We start from the raw sequence: 26,592 nt of genomic DNA on the forward strand, positions 1-26,592 counted from the left end.
CAGCTGCTGGTCCTCTAATCTTTGCTTTTGTCAGGTTAATTTAGAGGGAATTTTAAGGGTAAACTCAGATCAGCAAAGGGTCTGAGGGGTATCAAAACCAGAGCAAGGCATGTGTGTGGCAGGAGGAGGGGGAGAGAGGGAGAAGAGCCTTCTCCTTTTCAGCTGATAGATTGGTTCCAGAATTACCAAGCACCTTCTCCATAAATGTCATCTCTAACACGTCAAATGCTAGATTTCACTGTAACTGCAGCACCTACAACTCTTGTGGCTGTCTGAAGGCAGCAAGGCTGCAATAGCTGCTGTGAAGACTGAAGTGACAGCTGTAATGTGGTACAACGTACATTTTGTTGTACCACCACTTATAAACAAATGGGGTTTGCACGTTCTCCCTCTGTGGAATTTACTGGCTATGCTTTTTTGAGTATTCGTCCTATATTGGCATTAAAATAAACGAAAAAGTATGTATTTCTACAGACAGAACGTCCCCAGCTTCAATAGTGTCATCCCGTATCTATAAACAAAGTTCACAGCAAACCTCAAGCGTTAATTTTAATAATGTTTTACAATGCAATTCTTTCTCTGTACATACGGTTACCTAAATTTTTTGCCACAGGACCTTGAGAAAATTACAACAGGGTAATGGAAACTGAATGGAGTGCATAAGTGAAGGAGCAGTGCTAAGAAGGTTTGGGAAGGAGAAAGAAAGGACTGTGTTGCGGTGCCTCAGTGCCCGGTTAAGGTGTCAAGTTCCTAAACACCACTGATAAATGGGAGGGGAAATTCCAACTCTGCAAAGGAAAACAGCAGCTGTCTGGCTGTGCAGCTGCCCTCCTCTGTACTTCTTCAGGACAGCAGTAGGGATGCTTGTCACTGGCAGCAGGAACAGAAGAGATGCCACATTAAGAGCTTTCTAGGACGCAGCAGCCTGAGGGCAGCACAGGGAGACTAAGCGGTCACACCAGGTAGCCATGTAGCCTTTGTGATTCATTAAATTACCTGCATTCCAGGTGTTTTGTGGGATAGACTGTTATTCACTGACTGTTACTGCCTGTCAGCGTACTTGCATTGCAGCTAGCAAAACTGTGTTCAGTGCATGGGTTTGAAATGTGCTGGCAACAGAGAGTAAAGTAAGATGGCAATAAAGCTGTAGTAATTTTCCCCTTTGATGACATGGATATCAAGCGAACATTGTTTCATAAGATAATCTTAAAAGCTTGTTTCAGAGAAGTAAAGTAAATAATGTAATTTACTCTGGAGGTGTTTTGCTAATGATGGTGTTAGCTGCCCATCAAGGCTCAGATTGTCCAGCAAAGCTCTCTAGTAAGAGAAGGTGTGAAGAGGTGCTGAGAATTTCTTTGGTATAATTAGAGGAAGAAATTGTTCCAGGAGTTTGTTTAAAATGCAGCTTTTTTTGAAACCAATAAATTGTACACTGCCCAGAACTGTTAACCTCCACCCTTTGTGTAGGTATATTTTGGTGAAATCAGAGTAAATAAATAAGCTTTGTGTCACTAGACAGCAGGCAAGCCATTTCACTTCTGGTAGCAGAGGAATCTGACTAGTCTAGGGAACCCTAAGTAACATAAACACTTCAGTTGAACAAACACACAATTCATTTCACTGGCTATCTAGTGGAGCAAGGCAACGGAGTTATGCAAATGTAATATCAGTTGACTCTGAGAATGTGGATCCAGTTTATAAACAGACAACTGCTTTGAGCATTCCTATGCAGGATTTGGATTTCATAGAAGGAATATCAACATAAAAATTTGAAAAAATAAATATAGACCCAAACTCGGCAATGCACTGAAACCAATACATCATTTGAAGTGAAATGGGAGTATCTCGGGTGTTTAAAACTGTAGTTCAAGGTGTTATATCTACATGTATCAATGTAATATAGCATCTTGATCTAAATTAAAGTGAAAATCCTGTGCGGGACTATTGCCTTCATGCTTTCATCCGTCCCCTCAGCATCGATCCAGTCCAGTTCTGAAGTAGATTATATAACCAGAAATGACTGTGTCCTGGTTTATTATATTATTCCAACTTCTAAATAGATCTTCTCGGTAGCAGATGAAAAAGGTGACTTTGCTTGCTTTTTAAAATTCATTTTTACTCCTAAAACTGCAAATCCAAACCCTCAATTTTCCATGTGAAAGTCAAGCCGGGTTCCCTTTATCTTTTGCAAAGACAGTAATAAAGAATCTGTAATTGGCACTTTGCTGCTGAATCTATAAGTGATGTTGAGCAAGGACAGAATCCAGCTCACATTGCTGTAGGTGTGCTGGCAGTGCTGAGCCTCTTATGGTTTATTTCAGTCAGCAAAAATGGCAGATACAAATCTGCACGTGCACAGAAAGGACAGCTTGAGTCAGAGCAGTCTGTTTTGTTAAAAGACAATTTTCAGTGTAAAACTATGTTTTATTGCACTCCTAGGAGGGGAATAGAAAAGTAGGCTTAAATTGGTGTATGAATGAAATGGATGGCTGCAGTTTGACTGTGGTGGTCCGGCTTTTAAACTTAATCCTGGGAAAAAAATTAAGGAGATACTGAATTCAGCTGACAGAAAGGCAAATACAAAATCAGCTGCATGGAAAGATTGACATCATAAAAACAGGATTTTAAAAAGCAGGAAAGGTGGAATGACTTGAATGGTGAGATTCCAATAAGTCTCAGTTCTGCACCTCTAATGTCACTCTCTTTGGCTACGAATGTACAAAGATTTTCTGCTTGGTTTGAATGTGTTGTTGCTTTGTGGGTTTTTTGGTGGTGGTTTGTTTTTGTTTTGGTTTGGTTTTTGTGGGTTTTTTGTTTGTTTTGTTAAGGCAACTCCAAAGTGCCCAAAGCTGTCCCCAGCCAGAGGCCAAGTGCAGACTGTGCTCTGTGGCACAGCCGTGTCCCCAGCTCCCCGCAGCGCTCCACAGCTCCCCGGGGATGAAGGAGACCTCGGGGGATGGAGACACACGTCCAGAAGTGCTGGACTGTGGGGGAAGTGGTAGCAATCTATGTGTATTGGATTTGTCATCGTGTCCCACATATCGGCCTGGCATCCACGGCCTTTGTACCTGTGCATTTGTTTGGAAACTGCTATTAATGTCATTTACTTTCTTTTCACACAGACTGTGATTTGATTAAGATACCCTGTTGAATTAATCACAGTTTAGACTTCTTTGTTCTAATACTAATATACGCACATATATTCCATAAAAAGAGAAGAACACTATATTCCAACACTTTAGCAAACACATTTTTGGGGGAAGAAACAATTTTTACCTGGAAATAAAACAGAATATACATTTGTATAAACTTAGAATGGTTTAGGTTGGAAGGGACCTTTAACGGCCGTTTAGTCCAGCCCCCAATATACATCCCTGCTTTCCCTGTTTACTCAGAGAAATCCTTTTTTTGTTGGTTGTTGCTGTTTAACCCCAGCCAGCAACTGAGCACCATGCAGCCGCCTTCTCATTCCCCCCACAGCGGGATGGGGAAGAGGACTGGAAGAGTAAAAAGGAGAAAACTCATGGGTTGAGATAAAGACGATTTAAGAGGTAAAGTAAAAGCCACACACACAAGCAAAGCAAAACAAGGGATTCCTTCACCCTTTCCCATTGGCAGGAAGGTGTTCAGCCATCCGCAGGGAAGCAGGGCTCTGTCCCACATAATGGTGACTTGGGAAGACAGATGTCATAATGCCAGATGTCCCCCCGCTTCCTTCTTCTTCCCCCAGCTTATATATATACTCAGCATGATGCCATATGGTATGGAATACCTCTCTGTGTAGTTTGTGTCACCCGCCCTGGCTGTGTCCAGTCCCAATGTCCTGTGCCCCTCCAGCCCTCTGGCTGGCAGAGCCTGAGAAACTGAAAAGTCTTTGACTTAACATAAACGTTACTCTAGTAACAACCAAAAACATCAATGTGCTATCAACGTTGTTCTCACACCAAATCCAAAACACATCTCTGCACCAGCTACTAGGAAGAAAATTAACTCTATCCCAGCTGAAACAAGGGCAGTGGTTTTCTGCTGCCCTTCAATATATGATTAATTTTGTTCAAGTAATAAAATTATGAGATTTTTTTGTTTGTGATCACTTGATCCTTCTGGTGCAGAATTCATATCAACCAGAGAGTGGCATCATAACATTAAAGTGGGTTGTTGAACAGTCTTTCAGATGCACTCATCATCAGTCCAAATTTTGTTGGTTTCTTACCGATGTCAGAATGCATAGAATTAGACGCATGCTGGAACTTTCCGCCTAAAACATCACAGGTCAGCTTTTAGGTGTAAACGTTTATGCACGTTAGTTTACACACATTTACCACTTTTTTGTTGCTCCTTTATTTGCGGTGCAGAAGAAATACCTGATCCCTCCTGTAAGATCTAACTGGAGCTGTTTAAGTAAAAAGTATTTACTTATGTTTTGTGACGAAAGATTAATGAGTAATGAAGAGGAAAACAAAGTTATAGCTAGTCTTGCTATGTAAATATGCAAAAATGTTCAAGCAGCTTTTTAATGAATCCAGTATGCATCAACTTTGACTCCCAAGCAACCTCAGCTATTGATAACAAAAAACATTTGCTCACCTTTGCTGTCAAGGAAGAGTTGTTGTTCTTTTCAAGGACAATAGGAATGGGTCTGCACTGAAGGTATCTATGTCTAGGGTACAAATGGAAGCGATGTGGAACAGCACTGAACGCTTGCTCTGATTCCAAAATGCTTTGACAAGTGTTGCACTCATAGCCAGAGAAAAGCTGCTCTGAAGACTTGAATGCAGATAAACAAGCTTATACAAAAATATACATTAATAATCAATCATATCTCAGCACATAAAATGCCAGTTCACTGCCTCCGGTATATTTGCTTGTCTAAATTTCTGCACAACAATTGATGGAATATTATTCACCACTTTTGGCTGGCATGGAAATTGTCCTGGGTTTGTGGATGCCTTTTCCTGAGCTGTACATGTGTTTGTCCCAGTTGCTCTGGTTATAGCAGTAGGCTGTATCTACAAAAGACACCCATCAGCTCCTGGGAAATCAGCTCAGGCACAGTGCTTCTGTGTGTATTTGAAGCAACATGGACTATTACAAGCATAGTAGAACCATTGTTTGTACTTGTCATATTTTCTCTAGATTACTTAGTCAAATTCAAGGTCCTAATTCCTTTCTGCAAAGCTTCCAGTGGTGTGGTCTTAATACATTCAAAGATTCGTCTGGTAGCGTAAGGCAAAGACAGGATTTACATCTCATCTCTTCAGGAGCAGAGACAAATGGAAGCACCAACATGAAGCTTTCTCTGAGGCAGCTGTAAAACACGTGTGGAACAAAAATTCAGAGAGATTAATGACTGCTCCAAGCCTCATCACTTCTCAGTGACAACTGAGAATGTTTGGACTGGTCCTACCTAATACCACTTGGGGCAGTATGACCATACAAAGAAATATGTGGGCAATTACGAAAGAATCTAACATCAAACAAACATCCACCCATCTTCAAAACCAAACACCTATGGCATGTAACTTCTTTCAAGCTCAATACTTTTCTACAAGATACTTAGGTGCATTACATAAAGAGTGTGCTATATGTTTATAGAATATAGGTAAATATCAAAAGCTTGTTTCTGGAAGATAATGAACATCATCTAATATATGCGTTGTTGCCCTAGCTCTGCTGTCTACAGTAGAGGTTAAATTCTTTGCTTTACTTACAAGTTTTTGTACATAAGTAAATGAGATCAGTTCTTCCCTTCCTTTGCATGTTGTCTGTTATTTCACACATGCAAAAAAGCTGCAGACTTCTCTATTACGTTAGTATATGAAAGCCAAGGGAAGAGAGGAGGAGTACTCATCTGCCAGTTCATTATTTTCATTCCCAAGGAAGTTAACATTAAAAAGGGCCTCCACCAGTCACAGAAAAATTGGGCTTAAACTCCCCCCCGTTTTTAATATACACATTCATTTTATATTGACGGCACCTTGAGAAATACTTATTGCACATAAAGAGCTCCATGGTATTTGTCATGGGAAAAAAATAATTGTGCGCTAATAGGTACCGTAATTGTTCATTTAATTATGAATCTCGCAAGGCAAGTTTTCCACAGCTGTGGTGATAACTATTATACAAAACACCATTAACCAGTCGTTACTACCTAACTGGCAGTAAACCAGTGTGTGGAAACCTCCACACTTGGTTTAGGCCAAGAGCCCTTGGAGATTTGTGTGCCTGTGTTAAGAAGATAGCAAGATACAGATGTTTGCCTGAAGAATACCTGCACAATCTTTGGGAAATCAATCAACATTTTCATTGTAATGAACAATGAGCTTCTAACACTTCCAGTTAATAGTAACAGGAACTTACCACTACAGGTTCAAGGTATTGATTAACAGTAGAAATATGTAATGGAGTTTGTAGGTCAGAATAAAGAGCGCACTGATCATGAATATTTAGAGTGCAGTCTGAAGGTAAAATACATACTTGGTTACATGTGTTGAGGTATCACAGGAATTACCGCATTGAAAGAAGCCAAAGGAACTGGTCATTCTTTTGCTCAGTGTGTCTGTGTGGCTTAGATCTTCTTCGAGTCAGTTTATCCCGTTGCAGCAGAGTGAAGTGACTTGACAGTTATTTTAGTGTAATATAAAAATGTTTGCAGTAGTATGAGGAACCTTGGGAAGAGAGCAGACGGTGTTTTGAGGCCAAAGGAGTCAGAGAAGTCGGAAGCCAACCTCCACAAGAGTGCAGCGCAGTCTCAGTCCCCTTGTTTGATTGTGGCATGTTGCACCAGCTCTCTGAAAAGCTCTGCGAAAGGGTTTTTCCTGTCTGTACAGGGAAGGTGAACACATAGGTTACTTTAACTGCCTTTGCTTCCACAGTCTCTCCAAGCAGGCCGAGTGGAAAGGGTACGTAAGAAAACTACTCTTCATAAAACTTCAAACACATAGCCTTTCAAGACCACATTTTCTTTAAGGGCCTGAGTTTCCTGGTGTTTTTCTGACAAGGAGGGTGGTAGTAATATATTGCTTTGTTCTCGGTGAATATTATGATCATATTTCTGCAAATCCCATTAATCTTGTTACAGTATTGATGGAGATAAGCCTGGGGCTATGTAATGATCTCTGTAGTGTCCTTAAGCCTTTTCTTTCTTCCCCGCTCCCCTCCCTTTTTTCAGGAAGTGACAATTAATCACACGTTGTGGGATAGTAACGGTATTAGGGCTTAGTGGGATTTGAAATTGTTATAGATGAATCTGTTATCCATGGAAACAGACGTAGAGATAGATCAAGATGGTAAGAAATGGGGGTCTCTCTAGACTGACCAGTTATGTGTCAGCTTCAGATGCTACAGTCAATTGACATCTTGAGGTCCAGTGTGGGAATTCATACCGGTTTATCAACACAGAAAATGCATGAATGTCTGCTCTTGTTTTGGAGAGAGACAAGAGCCCCTGTGTTTGGGGACTGCAAGCCAAGCGCTCCTCAGCGTAACACGATGACAGCTTGCTAGCAGAAGGCCTGGTGGAGCTCAGTGAGTGCGACACCAGAGCCTGTTTTGCACCGATCAGGCAGGATCTGTGCTTCTCCGTCTGTCTAGCACCCACCAGACTTCACATCTTAGTCAGTCAGTAATTCTGTGTGTGCCTCTGTAGTAGGTAGGTTATCCACACAATGGTCTGTTTTGCCTCATTCCCTGTTTCTGTAGTGCCTCTCAGGTAGAAAGTAATAAGAAAAGCTATGAGTAACAATGCTTTCTGGTTGTGTCTCTCCTAGCTGTAAAAGGAGAGTAGTTTGCTAATGACATGCCAAGCCTTGAGGGTGGAAAGCAGCAGTCTAATCAAATCAGCAGGGATAAATGGGCTGTGCACATGAGTCACAGCATGGATATCTGACAAAAAGGTTGTACTTTCTTCAAGTTTTGAAACACATCTGCTACATTGCTTCGGTGCAGGACAACCTCAGCGCTCCTCAGCCTCAGTCCAAGCTATGGAGTACGCACTTTCCTGGTTGCAAGTAACTGCAGCTTGAGTGCCTTGTGATTAATTATGCTTCAGTGAGCTCTGCACTCTCTCTCACAACTCTTTTCCTGCCTTAGTCACTAACCTGGAGAAATATTTGAAATGCAGATTTGCAGGAAGTCATGCTAGCGTAGGCAGGAGAAACCCATCTGTGACACGCACTAGAAATCTGTAGATCAGCCCAAACAACAACAGAAAAGGAGGAACATATTAATTAAATTATATTGTAAAGCACTGACTCGGACAAGTGTTTCAAATAACAGTTCAATTTGTTTTGACTTTTTTTTGAGATGGGAAAAATATTTACCGCCTGAAGTTGTTAAGTCCCTTATGCATTTTTCGATGAAACAGGACACTCCCACAAACTGCTCCTTTCTCATTTCACTTCCCAGAGTTCGAATATTCTGCCACAGAGGGTGACTTTCCTCTGGGAGAAAAGCATGTTGAGACGGTAAGGTTTGTGTTTCTAGGACTTGGGTAAGTTTTAATCCCTGTACACTTTAAAATGGCATGAATTTTAATTCATTCTAATACATACACAGAAGCTGGTGTACAGTTTTGCAGATTCAACTGTCCTGTTCACAGCTCCTGAGAGGGCTAGGCTGCAAAATGCAGACAGAATGGAGACAGGATCTTAACTTTGCCATTTACGGGAAGAACTATAGTGAGGTCAGGACCAGGGTTTTTGTCTTATTTGAGCTCTTGTGAACTCCATGCATGATGTAGATTGAAACCTTTATACCTGGGAAATGCAAATATTTGCAACCTCACCACCAGCAACATCACCTTCACAGGCACCTGGGGATGGTTTGGTTCAGTGATAATGGCTGAGGAAAGAGTTTGAGGAGCAATAGATGCTGGACTAGGCTAAGAAATAAATGAGGAAAATGCGCTGTTTTGAGGGAACAGTCACTGTAATGTAGCCTCAGCAAATGAGTAGCACACCTGTGTGTTTATAAGCCTGTCCTTTTACTCTGAGTTGAAGCGTCTGTCTACAATGCAGCTGAAAGGCAAAACTCAGAGGCTTTGTAAAATGCTGCCTTTTGGAGTTTTGTTTACTGTATCTAGCAAGGTGTTGTTTCTGTGACTTATTTCTAGACTAGTCTGCCCCCACATACAAATAACATTATTTGCCCACCAGCAGAATTCTCCAGGTGTCAGTGAAATTCCTAAAAGATGCTCCCCTGTGGTCTCTGTCAGAGACAGTTGACTGAAGAAATGCAATCTAACTACCATACCTCTGCATTTCACATTTTGCTGACAGATTTTTCAGACTCAGAACCCTAGTACCTCAAGGAGCAGAGTTAAAGGTACTGAATATGGAGTAGCACACATAGTTAACAACAGAAAGTGGGGGTTTGGAGAGAAAGAAACTCACATATGACTGGAAACAGCTGTAATTAGACAAAGTAACCTGGTGGTTGAGGACTGAAGGATATGTGCTACACTGATTAGATAGACGGTGTTGTCATACTCTGGTGGCCAAGATGGTGCTGATACGTCGTATTTTGCTCAAAACCTGGAACTAACTTTTCCTCAAAGCTCATGCCATTCATTGTGAGGTACCTAGCCAGACTGGAAATGATCTTTGGCGAGTCACTTAAACCGTACTTCAAAGCTTCAAGACTTGGTGCCTTTTCCTTCCCTTCTACTTCTTGCTGGTTGTAAAAGGGGACAGAAAGTACCAGAGCTTGCCAACAGCACTTGGATGCAGCCAGCACACAGACCATAGCAAACAGTCCGTAGCAAAAGTGCAGGGGGCGATGGACTGTAACTCTGCGCCAAGGCTGCCACGTTCGGTGTGTGCTCCTGGGTAGCTGCTGAGGTAGCTGCTCCAGGACACGGAGGTCAAAGCCGAGTCCTAGATCTCCTCACATCAGATGCTCTGCACACCCATATTCGCACCTAGTGCTTGCTCCAAATGCAAAAGAAACTAAAACATCCACAAAACCCCCTGGTAGAGTGATCTGCCTAATTGGTCTGGTTTTGATTTCATTATCCCCAAAGGAGGTAACAGAAGACAGAACAGAACCAATTCTTTCTATCTGTTCAGTTCTCAACTTACATCTTGACACTTTCCCAAACTATTAAGATTTCTTTGTTTGTTTTTAGCCATTTTTCTATTATCCTGATACTGCAAACGGTTTCATGAGCTCTTTTTCTAAGACACTCTAATACACTCTTTTTCTGATTCCCTGTACATTTGCCTATGCAGGGAGAAATGTTCTTGCATGCTTGTGTCTAATAAGACTTCTTCAATATAAAAGCATATTGGCTCCAACTCCAATTCACTGCATTCCAGGAAAAGAACTACTGCCCTAGAAATGTGATTGTGCAACCTGAACACCGATGTGCTCACACAAAACACATAGCTTATTTTCCTACTACTTTTCATATTCCTTATCTTTAGTAAAAGTCACCTCTCTTTAAGCTTAGAAACTGTAAGTATAACGGTAAACAAAAATGTATGAAAGACTTTGTTGGTTATGGGTCTTTTTATGGGACTTTGGTTCCACTGGATCTTCATATTCCTTGCTTTCATCAACCAGCTCTGAGTTGGAGGAACATGCTGGCATGATCTCAGCCAGTTGTCATCCTGCACTGATTAAAGCCCCTGGGCTGCAATCTGTCAGAACAAGTTCTGAGAGGAACAGCAGGGTGTGAATCTTGGCTACTGATGTCAAATGGGCAGCCACAGCCACAATGAACGACATAAAGAAACCCCTGAACTCCTGCAACCTTTTTTAGTTGGGGGGTTTTGGCGTTTTTTTGTTTTGGGTTTTTTTTTTCCTTTGCTTTTGGTGTCTTGCTATAGACAGAGAACAGCAGACCCAAGGCTGGTGCTACTAATGTTGCCTGATTAATTGCAGCTCAGACCATCTGCCTGCAGCAGAGACTTGGGAGGGGAAGGAAGCACTGGTCTTTCAGCTGCTGCCAGCAGGCCCCTGGTGGGTGCCTGGCACAGATGAGATCTCTGGCAAAGGCACCCCCCGCCCCCCGCAGAACTGCCTCTGCTCCCTCCCTGGCCAGTGAGTCCCGCTCCTGGCTGAGCAGCTTTCCTCTGTGCTGAAGCATGTCACTGATTCACACAAGGTGTCCTTCCACCACCCGAGAGCACTAGTGCCAGGCTGAGACAGGCAGGAGGAGGATCCAGGGGACTGGTGTGGTGCCACTGAGCAAAAGCAAGTCCTACTGACCAGCCACGGACCCCCGGCTGCTCCACTGTTGTGTTCGTTGCTGTACCATGTACGTGCAGATTGTGTCTCTCCATCGCAGTGTCTGTTCAGCCTCTCCCTAGAGATTTTTAAAACATGCTCCTAAAACCTAAGACTATTTCTTTGTAGGACAAGGCCTCAAGGACAAGAGTCCAAGTACTGATAGCCTGATGAATACAGACTTGTTAGAAGTCATAGGGCACAAGCCCTGGGAACAAAGGAACAAGCTAACTGCAGACCCCTGAGCCGTCACAGTTGAGGAGGCAACCAGACGGACAGAGAAACGAGTAGCCAGATAAGGGAACGGATGGCGCCGATATGTAATCAAGAAAGCCACGTAGAAAGAAACTCCTTAGCCTTGGAACAGAAATTATTGCTATGTCAAGATAAACTAGTAAGTTCCTATTGTTCTAACGGTGTGCCTTAAATATCAACCAATCAGTGTTTTTTACGCTTAAGATTTAACCAATCAGTGTGTAATATGTAGAAGGTAGAAACGTATATAATTGTAAGAAAATCACTAATAAATGGACAACTTGCTTGCATCAAGCTGCGTCCCGTCTCTTCATTCGCCGCAAATTGGTGACCCCGACGTGATCCGGTGAAGGATCTGACGTGGAGGGACTCTCGAATCGCCTAACTGAGCGACATGCAGAGAATCCCACAGAACTTTGAATGATCCTCTGAAAGGAAGCGGGAGCCGGCCTGAAACCCCTCCGGAGCTGAGGTGAGCTGTGGGAAATCCGTAACGGGGAATCAGGCTTCGTCCCCAGAAGAGACGTATATGAGCTTATGAAAGGTCTCCTTAACAAACATAAGAATAGCATTTCTGGGCATGACCTTAAAGCAATGCTTCAGTGGGTGCAAGTAAATATGCCTGCAGTGACTGCAACTACAATTTTCACGCAGGAACGTTGGGACGATACAGGGGTGAAATTGTGGGATTCTGCGACAAAAGGCAATACTGAGTCCCACCGTCTGCTCTCTTCATGGAGAGTTATTTTTGAGATCTGAAAGCAGAAAAAGAAAAGGCAGAGGAAGGAGAGGAGGAGGAGTCGCAAGCTCCGATAGCCCTGTCCTTATCAGCCTCTAAATCACAGTGCTCTAAACGCCTGGGTGTTAATGCAGTGGAGTATCCGCCAGAAGACGACCCCTTTGACCCGGGACCAGTAGACCCTGAACAAGGACCTGATTTATACCCTCCTAATCTATGTGATGTGTGGGCAAAAATAAAGAAACAAGCCTTAAAGGAGGGGGATTTAGAAATGGCTAAAACTATAGTTGCTCCGGTCTTGTATTCTCAGGGTCGGGCAGGGGGAGCACGATGGGAGGCTCTTTCTTTTTCGGTTGTTAAAGAACTGCGCTGCACGGTTACGGAACATGGTATTTCTTCTCCCTATTTTATAAGTCTGTTACCTTCTGTGTTTGGTACTTATGTCATGACTCCTCATGATCTGAAATCTTTAGCACGATTGCTACTAACCCCGACTCAGTACACGTTATGGGAGTCGCATTGGAGAGGGGGACCGCAAGCACTCCTGCTCACGTATGTTAATCATAATGATGCTGCATTAGCTGCACTGACAATAGAACATCTTAGGGGCACCGGTGCACATGCTGGTCCTGTAGCGCAGGCTCAAAACTGCCCCCGTGCGGCTCTCGAGGCAATTAGAGAAGAGGCGAAAAAGGCTTTTTTCCAGGTTCCTGACATACAAAAGCCGCAAAAAGCTTTTACTAACATCACTCAGGAGTCTCGAGAACCTTATATGCAGTTTATTGATAGACTAAAACAGGCTTTGGAACGTCAAGTAGATAATGCGGAAGCTCGGGATATATTGTTAACAAAACTAGCTGTTGAAAATGCTAATGTTGATTGTAAAAGGCTACTGAAGTCTCTTCCCAACCCGAACCCCACTTTGGTGGAAATGGTGGAAGCATGTAACCAAATCGGTACGGTTGACCATAAGTTTGAAGCTATGGCTGCTGCTTTTGCAGCGATGCGTGGTGTGGGGAATTGCTATGCTTGTGGTAAGCCTGGTCATTTAAAGAGAAATTGTCTTGCTCGGGCTGCCGGGAATAGACAACAACCTCCTGGTCCTGGAGTTTGTCCGACATGTCGGAAAGGGCGTCATTATGCTAATCAATGTCGATCTAAGTATGACTTCCAGGGACAACCGATACAGGGAAACTGACCGCGGAGCGTGGGGCAGCGACGCGTGCAGACACAAGTGCCACAGCTGACATTTCAACAGCCTCAGAGAGAAGCACCGACACCGCAAGCCCCTGTCCAGCAACCTCAGGCAGCACCTGATTGGACCTGGCAACCTCACACACAGTAACACTGCTCGATTCCTCGGTTCATTTATTATCAACAAATGTCAAAGGACCATTACCCCCCGATACACAGGCTCTGTTAATTGGTAGATCTTCCACAACATTGTCTGGTCTCTTTGTTTTACCAGGTGTTATTGACTCTGACAGGGTGGACGAAATCAAAATCATGGCATGGACTCCATTTCCACCCTGTACGATACCTCAGGGTAGTCGAATAGTGCAATTGATTCTGATTCCGGCAAGGGTAAGCTCTCTTATCACTGATCATCCTCCGCAGAGGAGAGGAGGTTTTGGATCCACAGGGTTACCTCGTATTTTGTGGGTACAATCTATTTCTCCACAGCGACCTATGTATCAGTGTACCCTTATTTACAATGACCACCAAATAGCACTAAATGGAATCATTGACACTGGAGCTGATGTCACAGTAATTTCTCAAGCCAAATGGCCTCCGCAATGGCCACTGACTAATGTCTCTCAGACACTGGCTGGGATAGGGGGGACCGGTAACAGTCATCAGAGTCTGGAACTAATTCGAATTCAAGGACCAGAGGCACATGTGGCTTCTGTTAAACCTTTTGTGCTGCCTGTCCCTATGGTTTTGTGGGGACGTGATGTATTGTCACAATGGGGAATGTCTATCCGTACACATTTTTAGATAGGGCCATTGAAGTGCGCGACACCCTAAAAATAACCTGGAAATCTGATGTTCCTATTTGGGTGGATCAATGGCCCCTTCCTTTGGAAAAACTTTGCGCACTTCAAAACTTAGTCTCAGAACAACTGTCCAAGGGACACATTGTACCTTCTACTAGCCCATGGAATTCACCAGTTTTTGTTATTAAAAAACAAACTGGCAAGTGGCACTTGCTCCATGATCTCAGAAAAATTAATGATGCTATGGAAGATATGGGAGCCCTCCAACCCCGACTACGATCCCTCGACACTGGCATCTAGCTGTCATAGATCTTAAAGATTGTTTTTTCAGTATCCCGTTACATCCAGATGATGCCCCGAAATTTGCCTTTTCAATTCCAAGCATCAACACGCAAGCTCCGTTGCAGAGATATCAGTGGGTTGTACTGCCACAAGGTATGAAAAATAGCCCTACAATGTGTCAATGGTATGTTGCGAAAATACTCAGTCCTGTCCGAAATGCTATGCCTACTGTGTTATTGTATCATTATATGGATGACCTTTTAGTGGCAGCACAACATCACGAAGTCATGGAGAAAGCTGTAGCCCTTGTCACAGATGCCGTGAATTCGGCAGGTCTCTGTATAGCAACAGAAAAGGTCCAGAAGTTTCCCCCTTGGAAAAATCTGGGCTGGCGAATGAGAGCACAAACTATTGTTCCTCAACCATTGCAGATCAATACCAATGTAAGAAACCTGCATGATGCACAAAAATTACTGGGAACAATAAATTGGGTTCGACCACTATTGGGAATTTCTAATACAGACTTGGGTCCTCTGTTTGAACTACTAAAAGGGGACACTAATCTTTGTTCTCCACGTAATCTTAACTCTGAAGCAGATACATCTTTACAAAACGTTGCCTCAGCTATTGCTTCTCGACAGGCCCACCGATGGGCTCCTGAACTACCTTTTTACTTGATTTTTTTAAACCCTGCTCGACAGCCTCATGCCCTGATATTTCAATGGGACCTTCAGAACTCAGACCCCTTGTTAATTATTGAATGGATCTTTTTACCTGACCAGTCTACAAAAACTATTTTGACACAACCTGAAATGTTTGCCTCTCTGATTGTTAAAGCTAGATCACGCCTGTTAACCTTATCAGGGAAGGATTTTGCCTGTATTTGTCTACCAATAACAACGGTATACTTACAATGGCTTTATCAGCAATCAGACACCTTTGTTATGGCACTTGCTGACTATACAGGTCAAATAACTTCTCATCCACCTTCACACAAACTGTTTAACATTGACTTTCGTCTGATGTTAAAACCCAAAAGAAGCGAACAACCCTTACAGGCACTTACTGTGTTTACAGATGGATCAGGCAAATCACATAAATCTGTTCTCCTATGGTGGGATGATCAACGGAGACGATGGGACTCGGACATAGAGACAGTCTCCGGTTCACCTCAAATAGTAGAACTGAATGCAGTTGTTCGCGTTTTCCGAAAACGGAACGTACCACTCAACCTTGTTACTGATTCAGCTTATGTTGCAGGTATTGTTTCACGAGCCGAAGCTTCTGTGCTGCGGAATGTTTCACATTCACAACTCTTTACCCTGTTACAGGAACTCGTTTTCCTTTTGGACTCTCGATCTGCGCCTTATTTTGTTATGCATATTGGATCTCACACCTCACTACCTGGTTTTCTTGCAGAAGGCAATCGACGAGCTGATCTATTGACGTTACCAGTTCAAGTACTGCCAGACCGTATTGCACAAGCTAAACTAAGTCACTCTTTTTTCCATCAAAATGCTGGAGCTCTTAAACGACAGTTTGACCTTACTTCTCAACAAGCGTCAAATATTATTGCTGTCTGTCCTGATTGTCAAAAACATTCTTTCCCATCAATTGCTGCAGGAGTTAACCCTAGAGGATTACAAAGCCTACAATTATGGCAAACAGATGTCACACATTATTCTGAATTTGGTAACCTTAAATATATCCACTCCTCCATTGATACATTTTCAGGTGCCTTGTTTGCCTCTTGTCACACAGGAGAAAAGGCACGAGATGTTCGTAGACATTTAATGCGTGCTTTTGCTGCTTTGGGTATTCCCTCAAAGATAAAGACAGATAATGGTCCAGCTTATGTTTCAACAACTATAAAAACCTTTTTTGCCCTATGGGGTATAACTCATACTACTGGCATTCCTCACTGCCCCACTGGTCAATCTCTCATTGAACGGTCTCATCAGTCTCTAAAACGTCTATTACAACAACAAAAAGGGGGAATGGGAAGGCTATTCCAGAGGAACGGTTACAGAAAGCATTGTATGTTTTTAATTTTTTAAATTGTTCTTTAATAGATAACAACCCACCGATAGTTCGACATTTTACTGCAAATACCTCTTTCGAGGCACGGGTTAAAGCCCCAGTATTGGTTCGAGATCCAGAAACAGGTAAAATTATGGGACCATATCCTCTTGTTACATGAGGAATAGGTTCTGCTTGTGTCTCCACAGAAAAAGGACCCAGATGGATCCCAGCAAAGAATGTACGACCTTTCCGTGAACCTTTACCGCAGACAACTGATACCGACACCAACCCTACAGAATGAAATAAAAACTGCGTGATGATTTCTGTTTTGCATTAATGTCAGGTAACCAAATTCAGGATATAGCATCTAGATTTTGCTTTTTACAGTGCTTGGAATGGACAATATCGCCCTGGATTAAACCACTTAACAAAGGTAATACGTGTGGACCAGACCAGATCCCCAACGCACTGACGGCACCACTAGCAGATATTATCTTCCATTACATCGACTTTCAACGACACTGTCATGAACCAGATTGGACAGCGTCTCGATTTCTACAGTTATGTTGCTATGATCACGGACCATCTTGTCGACCGTGGATCAAGATTCATTGTGAACTCTGTGATCACGATCGCTGGCGAGTTGTAAGACTAAGGGACAGATGGGGTCATTGGATGTGTTCTGAGTGTAATAATCAAATATTAAGGTTTAATCATATGCAGTGGGCTGAATGTTTTATGGGGAAACCTCTTTTGGAATTAGAGGGAGTTATAGGGTTAGGTTCTGAGATTTTGCCAAACTTAGTTTTTGCAAATTTTTTATCATTGATTGAAAGCCTAGAAGTACGGGCTATTGCACGGTTGCCGTTTCAATGTATTGTATTAGCAAGCAGAATTTATATTATTAACAAGAGCATTATTGTAGGATTAGAGTGTGGACAATCAATTGCAGTGCCTTGGTCGTGGACAGTACGACCAGAGGAATGGCTGGTTGTAAAACGACAATGGAAAAAGAAAAAGAGAAACAAGCATTGTCAGTAATATGGATAATGATGTTCATACCTGGACCTTGGCCTATTGAAGGTAGCTCTTATCCCCCTTTTCTACCAAAGGTAAATGTTTGGGTCACGTTGGCGAACTTGACTGGACAGGATACTCTGTGTCTTGCTATGGCCACTCCGGATCAGCCTTTTTCCACATGTCTTGTGGGCTTACCATTAGACGAATGGCCTATACCTAGGGACCTTCAAAGTCTTTTTCCACCCAAAAACGTATCAAAAAATGTGACAGACAATTGGGATGTATGGATACCCCATCTCCCACTGGCTACTCTGGAACCGCAGGAAATTGAACTCCTTGGTTCAGTAAAAATGGATTTTTGCATAAAATTTAACTACACGGGAAAGAATCGATCTAGGGCATGGGACGTTTCCCCTATTCATCCTGGTTTTAGAAATGCAAGTATCTGGTGTAATTACACTGCTAATAACTTGTCTAAATCTAGCAATGCTCCGCTCTCACTACCTGCTGGAGTATTTTTTATTTGTGGTGATCGAGCATGGCCTGTCATTCCTTCTCATATAAAAGGAGGTCCGTGTAGCTTAGGGCGACTTTCCGTCCTGACTCCTAACACATCCATGATTTTACAACATCGCTACTCTCAAAGGACAAAGCGTGGCGGTCATGCATTTGCCTCCGATTGTGATGATAACATGCAATTTTGGTCCTTTGGCCAACGCTTTATTGCATCTCTTCTGTTGCCTGGAGCTGCTACAGGAAAGGCTCTAGCAACATTAGATAAGCTTGGCTGTTGGCTTGCCAAACAAACTAATGCCACAAGCAGTGCCCTGTCTGGTCTTTTATTAGATGTTGATAGTGTTCGCCAAAATAGAGCTGCAATAGATTTTTTGCTTCTGGCACAAGGTCATGGTTGTGAAGAGTCTGAAGGGATGTGTTGCATGAACCTTTCAGATCATTCGGAATCAATTCATGCTAGCATCCAAAGATTGAAGGATGGAGTTTCTCATCTTCAACAAAGTGATACTTGGGATTGGTTAGATAAACTGTTTAGTGGTTGGGGCATTTCAGGATGGTTAAGAAGTTTAGTGAAGATGATTATATATGCTTTAATTGCTTTTTTGTTTGTTTTACTACTTATACCTTGTCTTTTACAATGCTTACAAAAATTAGTAACTCGTTTGATTTCAGGGGTTCTTTTTGTGCAACAGGAAGGGGGAGATGTAGGACAAGGCCTCAAGGACAAGAGTCCAAGTACTGATAGCCTGATGAATACAGACTTGTTAGAACTCGTAGGGCACAAGCCCTGGGAACAAAGGAACAAGCTAACTGCAGACCCCTGAGCCGTCACAGCTGAGGAGGCAACCAGACGGACAGAGAAACGAGTAGCCAGATAAGGGAACGGATGGCGCCGATATGTAATCAAGAAAGCCGCGTAGAAAGAAACTCCCTAACCTTGGAACAGAAATTATTGCTATGTCAAGATAAACTAGTAAGTTCCTATTGTTCTAACGGTGTGCCTTAAATATCAACCAATCAGTGTTTTTTACGCTTAAGATTTAACCAATCAGTGTGTAATATGTAGAAGGTAGAAACGTATATAATTGTAAGAAAATCACTAATAAAGGGACAACTTGCTTGCATCAAGCTGCGTCACGTCTCTTCATTCGCCGCATTTCTTCCAGTAATTCTTCCAGTAATTAAGTATTTTTTAAGTAGATGGAGCTTCCTTCAAGAATCCACACCTGAATTTTGGTACATCTGAGGGTATTTCTTATCAATGCCACCATGCCCAGAAAACCTAGAAATGGCATAGGCAGCCGTGTGCTGACTGCTGGCATTCCTTGCTCCCTCGCGGTTACCTTTTGCTCCCTACTTAAGTTGTAAGGACTTAGGACTAACGTCATTTTTTGATCAGTTAAAGTAAATCTTGTGTGATAGAAATGATTCGTGACTGTCAGTCCCTAATAAGTTTCTTGCAGGTCACAGGTGAAAATGTAGGAATCATTTCTAATTCCACTTCTCATGTTGATTCTCACAGTTCTTTCACATTTTGATCGTGATGCTGCACCCTGTAGATGTGGGCTTATGTGAAGTGTTAACAAAGACCCACAAACAAATGAAAAAGTCTTGCATGTTTTTTCTTTAGATATGTGTGAAAATAAGATTCCCATCTAATTGTCTAGGCATTGGTTTAATGAAATGCACTTCAACAAAGTGATTTGTCTTCTGTTTGCAAATATTTCTGTTGTTCATGCTAGCGGATGGGCATAGCAAAACAGCTTAGTGAAAGTGATGAAGTACTGCTTCTTGTTAGGGAAAACGTAAACAGTTTTTAGGCCCGGGACATTCTTCAGGCCATAGTGGAAAATCCTGCTTTTGCTAGCAAGAACAAACAAATAATTCTTTTCTGGGGTGAAAAAGTATAAAAAAATAAAAATAGATTGAAAAATGGATAAAAACCAGGTAAAATAGGTTAAAAAAGAAATTACAAGAACTTTTTTTTCACTTGTGAACTTGCCAAAAAAACCCTTCTTGGACATTTAACAAGAAAAATAATAATAAAAAAAATAATTACAATGCGTCCAGTTTATTTGAAACGTTGTAAAGACATACAGACTTTAGTTATAAACCAGAAGTAACTTTTGACACCTTACTTTTTTCTATCAGATGTTAAGACCTGCTCTTTCACTTTTTTTTTTTTTTTTTTTAAATCAGCAGTTGGTAATATTTGATATAGTGATGTTCAGTCTGTTCAAACCAATCACAAATCCTTTGGTTTATTTCAGTGGGTGTGCTTTTTGATACACACCAATAGGTATAGCTTGGTAAGCAAATGGGGGCTCCAGATAATTTCCCTGTCATTTGTTCTTTTCTTAACTGGGTTAGTGGGGCAATGATACTCCTGATGTGATGTTTCTGAAATGTGTCTGACACCATTTGAGCGATAAAGGAAGAGATCAGAAACCTATGATACACTTACTGTAGGTATACATTCAGCCACTCAGCTGAAAATTCCATCCTCTTTTGAGGCAATTTAGCAGATATTTGGGACTCTAGAGGGAAAAATGGGCTGGTCAGCTTTGACACTGGTGGTGGGACTATATGTCAGGGAGTGGCAGGAGCAAGCTGCTGCTGTGCGTCAGAAGGGGAGCCAGGAGTTGCAGTGCCTTAGGCAGTGCATTATCTGGAACCTAGACAGTGATCTTCTAACATAAACAGTGTTGTTATATGAATAAGACTAATATGGCATATTAATTTTAATGTGATCTATATAGCAGATACATGATGATATGCCGTAACACAGATAAAAACCTTTTAATCGTAATAATACCTTGTTAATCACAAATGTGAAAATATTTAATATTTAATAATAATAATAACTAACAAATAATAGAAATGGATATGCAAAATAAGTACAGGAATAAATATGATACTGTATGGGTAATACATATGCATTGACTTCAATCGTCATGCCAATGCCAACAATGGTATGTAGTCAAAGAAGAGAATGAACTGTATACTGTGTCATGAGGAGTATTTCCTGTTTCCTGTGCTTGCTCTGTGGATACACTAGACTTGCAGAACTACAGTAAACCAGCCATTTCTATGACCTTGATAGCTTTCATGCATGATACCATGCAAGTATGCTCTTATTGCCGTTGTTCACAGCCTCAAGTAATGCATCCTGGTAGACATAAATTTTCTAAATACTGTTACAAACCGTTAAATTGGAATTGACATTTTTTAAGTGTAATTACTGTGGAACATATTTTAATTGCCCTGCTATTTTGGGGAAGCTGTGTGTAATGTTGACAACTTACAAGGTGTTTGTAGTCTTAAGTTTTTGTAAAGTAGACAATTCCTTAACGGTACGTTGACTGCCTCTCTAGTGACTGCACTCAACACTGAGTTAGATGACTACACCTAACATAGTTTAAAAAGTGCGACTGAAGCTTTTCAGAGTGGCCCAGCTTTGGAAAAATTATTGTTGTATTGTTTACATTTGTTTTTCTCAACCATAGATGCAGACCTGAAAGTATAATTTCAGGGAGCTGAAAATTTGCAAGCAGGTCGATACGAAGAAGTTAGTATTACCCCTGGTAACAGCATATTCATTCAAATGCAGTAGTGGAACAATTTGCCTGAGGATTTACGTATTTTTCAGTTATTACCAAGTAATTGATTTCCTGACCTGGAGGTAATATTCAGTGGAAGCTCTACTGTCTTCAACGATAACTGTGCCTAAAGCGGTGGACAAATTTATTGTGTTTCTCAGCTTTTACTCTCAATGCATCAAAAAAACTTGTATTTTTTACTGTAACCCTCCAACTGGGCAAGATTCTATTGATGCCAAAACAGCACAGAGTGACTGCCCAGAGACCGGGTTTGTCTTTAAGCAGCAAAGGTATTTATTTCCTGCAACGTTGGGGACCTAGCCGATTCGCACCGGACAAACTAGCTCCAAAGTTTTCAGAGAAAAGTTAGATATTTTATACAGTTCTCTGTGAGAGGTTACACAACATCCTTATGTACATAGTCATTTGATTTTGACACCTAATCATTCCATTCACAATAGATGGGATCTAGGTGGAGTAGACCTTTCAGTTTTCTTTATTCAATGATTTCCTGACTTGATGGTCTCCTTATCTCCTCCAGGTGCCCACCTTATCTTTTCTAACTATTCTAACTATTCTAACTATTCTTTTCTAACTATAAGTAATGAGTACATTCCTTTCTCAACACAAACAGAGCATCACCCAGAGCATTGTACCAAACTCATCCTGACCAATTTTGGAGACCTTGCTCTGTTTCATTCCCCCCTTTTCTTCAGAATTACGAATTCTTTTGTCAAGTTTCAAAGACAAAGGCCTTTGGTAGACATGTATCATTGTCCATATTATTTGCCTTCTTTTAACTATGGCATTTAGTTTATACCACAGACAGACCTTCAAGAGGGATAACAGAATCATTCCTCCCAAGGTGATTAGTATGGGATGTATTAAATAGTGGAATACTTGTGTTGCTTTAGGGGAATGTCCTGCGAAGGTGCCCCAACAATAATATTCTCCCACTTGTTCTGTATTGGCTAAGATAGATTTTATATTTTCAGAGTCATGTTTTACCTGCCAAAGCATGCGTTGGGCCGTTCTGTTTACTTCTTGGACCAGTTTTTCTATGTCGGGGTGTCTGAGCATTGCTTTAAGGAGACTAATGTCTATCTGTAATTTAGGTACATCGTGATACAGGGTATAATCAGCTTCAATTAACTGTCTAGGAGTTACAGGAACAACATAATCAAAGTCACAGCCTACAATTCTAGTAAAATTACATACACAAAAATTAGTACCATTCGCTTTTTCATGACAATTATCAATAGTAATGTTAACACAAGAAGTTCTAACACATGCACATCCATTTCCTATGTAAAACACTTGTGATTGGGCTTCAATATGTGGAAACATTTCAAAAGTACACGTACCTTTTTTAATATCTAGACATAAACCTTCATTCCCTATTACTGCATTTTCACAGATGTGTCCCAGTTGTTCTCTGGGGATACAAGCCTCAATGCTAATCGATTGCCATTTGCCTTTGGTCTGATCATAACTTGCCCAAACATTATGGTCCTGTGGATCTTATGATGTTCTTCCTTCCTGGATGACCCTCCTATAACAGCAGGGGTCATTCCTCACATCAAGGTCTGGTATGGCATATGTTCCCACCGCTCAACGCCTACTGGGTTGCAGCCAACAGCGGAGCTCAAGATTCTTCTTGGTGGCAAACACAGAGGCCAACCCAGTCTTGCCCTTGACTATGGTAGGAGGCACCTGACCAACCTTATTCCTTGTACTTTGTTGTCAATGCAGAGTTTCATGTGCACATCCCATAACAAGTCACTGTCATGGCAAAACACACAGATTCACATTAGCAGTAGAACTACTACAGAGTGTATTTTATTTCAGGTTTTGTGCCAATATCCCCCACAGCCCTGCTGACTAAGGGATATTATTTTATCCGAACTAGGCAGGCCTCCCCTTTTCATTTTTACTGTAACAGGCAAACATTTTTTGCCTTACCTGGAATTTATTCCCACATATACCTAGTTAAAGATTTCTTTTATTTCAGGAGGTCCTCTTTTCCACTTTTCTCTTGAATGAAAGGTAAGCTCAATATTTCAATTGATTGATCATCTTCAACTTTTAGTTTAATTTCTCCTTCTTTAAATGTCTAGATGTTCTAATAAATCTCACCCCAACAAAGATTTTGGTGAACTCGGCATTCCTATTTGTTTTCTTAATTTGTACTTTACAGGTTTCAGGATGTTTTTTTCCTGGTGGCCAGCAGCTCCCACAACTGTAACAAATTCTAACAAATTCTTTTCTCACTGAAGTTTAACACCAAATAAGTTGCTTCTTTATCCACTAAAAATTCCACCTCATTTTTCTCTAGTCCCTAACTCACCAGAACCCCTTGATGATTCTCTAGCTTAGGGCAATCTCACTTCCAGTGTCCACTTTCTCTAAGATGTACACACTGATCCAACCCCATAGGAGAGGGATTCACACTTTCACTTCTGCCTGACATTCCTCCTCTGCCAGTTTAGCACCACCCAGCTCTTCTCTATCGAGGTTCCCTGCTCCTTCCATCAACTTTTCTACATCACCATTACCTAGTAACAATCAACTCGAACCTTTATCTAGTCCTGTTAGATCATCCTGATAGTTTTTCACAACTCACTCCCAAGCATCTAAATTTCCCCATCAAAGATTCACCTTTATTCTCCTCAGACCCATAGCCTGCCCTAAAGGGGCCCATACCTTACCAGTCCTGTTGTGCTGCAAATGCTGCAGCAATTGGGGTAACATTTTCAGGTCCTTCTGTTCCATTCTCAGCAACAGCAACCCCCTCCTCCTCACCATCAGAAGGGTTCTGGGCAGGAGGTGCTCTTCCTGCTCTGCAGGTTACACAAGCCTGCCTCTGCAACAGCACTTCTGCTTTAACTCTTTCTTACCCTGAATGCAAATCTGCTACTTGTTGCTTCAAGTCTGTGTTCTTATTTATCGTGCCTTCGCAGGCAAACAGCAAGCGGCCTGCCATGGGTCCAGCAGGACTCAGTCGCACCTTCGAGCGGGTCACCCCAATACTTTAACGCTTTCACAGGGTCTTTGACTCCCAGCCCTCTGCTTCAGGTCCTATATTTGTCCAGGTTTTTATCTTACAACGTGCTTCAATCTGGTTGCTCCACAGGAGGAACCGCAACCTGAGCACTTTTTTTTTTTTTTTTTTTTTTTAACAAGACATAGCAATCATATATTACACAAAAATTTCAACAAGAACATCTTTCTAGTTTAGGTCTCAGTTTTCCCCTATCCTTTTCTACAGCCATAATCAAAGGATCAGGTGGTGTTAATCCCCCACTTCTTCTGCCACACAAACATATCTGCATACATTTCTTCATCCCACTTTTGTTCTCTAAGAAGAAAGCATAAGCTGTAAAATTTTGTTGCAATTAAGACTTCCTTCGGGTGGCCAACTAACTGTTGAAAACAAAATGATGAATTGCTATCTCTACTCGGCTTTCTCTTGCAGTAGAGAATATTCATATTTAGTATATTTCCTTCCTATAGCCAGCACTAGGAAATTGATATGGGAAAATATTAACTTCTAATGAATTTGTTTTGTTTGTTTTGTTTTGTTTTGTTTGTGGTCTGGTTTCGCAGCAGACAATACACTCAGATCCAAACAGCAGTAGACTGAATATGGTAAGATTTTATGAAAAACCTGAGGAAGCTTGCGTTGTTTTTAGAAATTGGCACGTTGCTTGGACACATGCCAAAATGTATAATCTAAATATTTACTATCGGGGTTCTAACTAAGGATGTGCTTAACTGTTTTGAATGAGGACCTTAACTGGTGAATTAGTACCTATGAAATCGTGAGAGATTAACAAAGCCGTCTCTGTTATTCCGGGGTTTGCCGTTCTACCAGAACTTTACACCCTCCGACACATCCAAAACAAAGCCTAAATGTAGTGAGATTTTCGGAAAAAGGAGCAAGGCTGCTGAGTGTGTTGGAGGCTGCTGATAGCTTAGTTTGAAAGTGGTGAAAGGTATAGCTAAATTATTCCATAGGAATTTGCCTGGCTCGATTTGCATCTGAATGATCATTGAAAGCTTCTGGGAAAGCTCCTTTAGCCCTAAAACACTAACACACTCAAGTTTTCCAGGCAGGTATTAACTGGCTGAATAAATGCAGCAGCAGCACAGAACAAAAATTAAGCAAGCGAGCAAACAAACAAAACAAATGCAACCCCCAAAATGAACAATTTGACCACTTTTATTATTAAGTCCCCTCAAAAAAGATTTGTCTCATTAAATACTACATCACATCCAATTTTATATCAAGAGTTATAGAACAGAGTGACAGTCTAGCGTAAAAGAAAATAGCAAATGATTCAGTGTGTTTTGAAAAGTTATCATTCATTATCTGCTTTACAAAAAAAATATCATTTCAGGAATATTGAAATATATGCTTTTAAGTAATTACTTAAATGCAGATGCAGTCACCATTTGAGCAAAAAGGAAGGACCCACCAAGAAAACACCTTACCTTTTTTTTCTCTCTTTTTTTTCTTCTAATTATGCAAATGCATGTGACGAAACAAGCAGGGACAGCTGGAGGAGAAATACTTTGTAGTTCACCTTGGAAGATCTTTACCTCAATTCACCTTATGTTCTGAAAATCCTACACAAAACTGCAGCTTGATGGACAACACACTTAGTTGCTGAGGCCTGTGGGTAGAAAGGGCAGTAGAAGATTTTAAAACATCCAGCTAGTTAGGTGAAAGGTACCAACGGACTAATTTCCAACAGTGCTGTAGAACCACAACAGCATATCATTAATCAGAATTTACAGTGAGAAATCATAAGCTGCTGCCAGCATTTAACTAGTTTTCAGCAGTGAAAACAAGGTTTGAACTAGCAATTTGTCTTTTTTGCCTTTTCACATTTCACAAAAAAATGTCTCTTGCTGTTTAACATTAAATAAT

This window comes from Falco cherrug, chromosome Z (genome assembly GCF_023634085.1).
Source record: "Falco cherrug isolate bFalChe1 chromosome Z, bFalChe1.pri, whole genome shotgun sequence".
NCBI lineage: Eukaryota > Metazoa > Chordata > Aves > Falconiformes > Falconidae > Falco > Falco cherrug.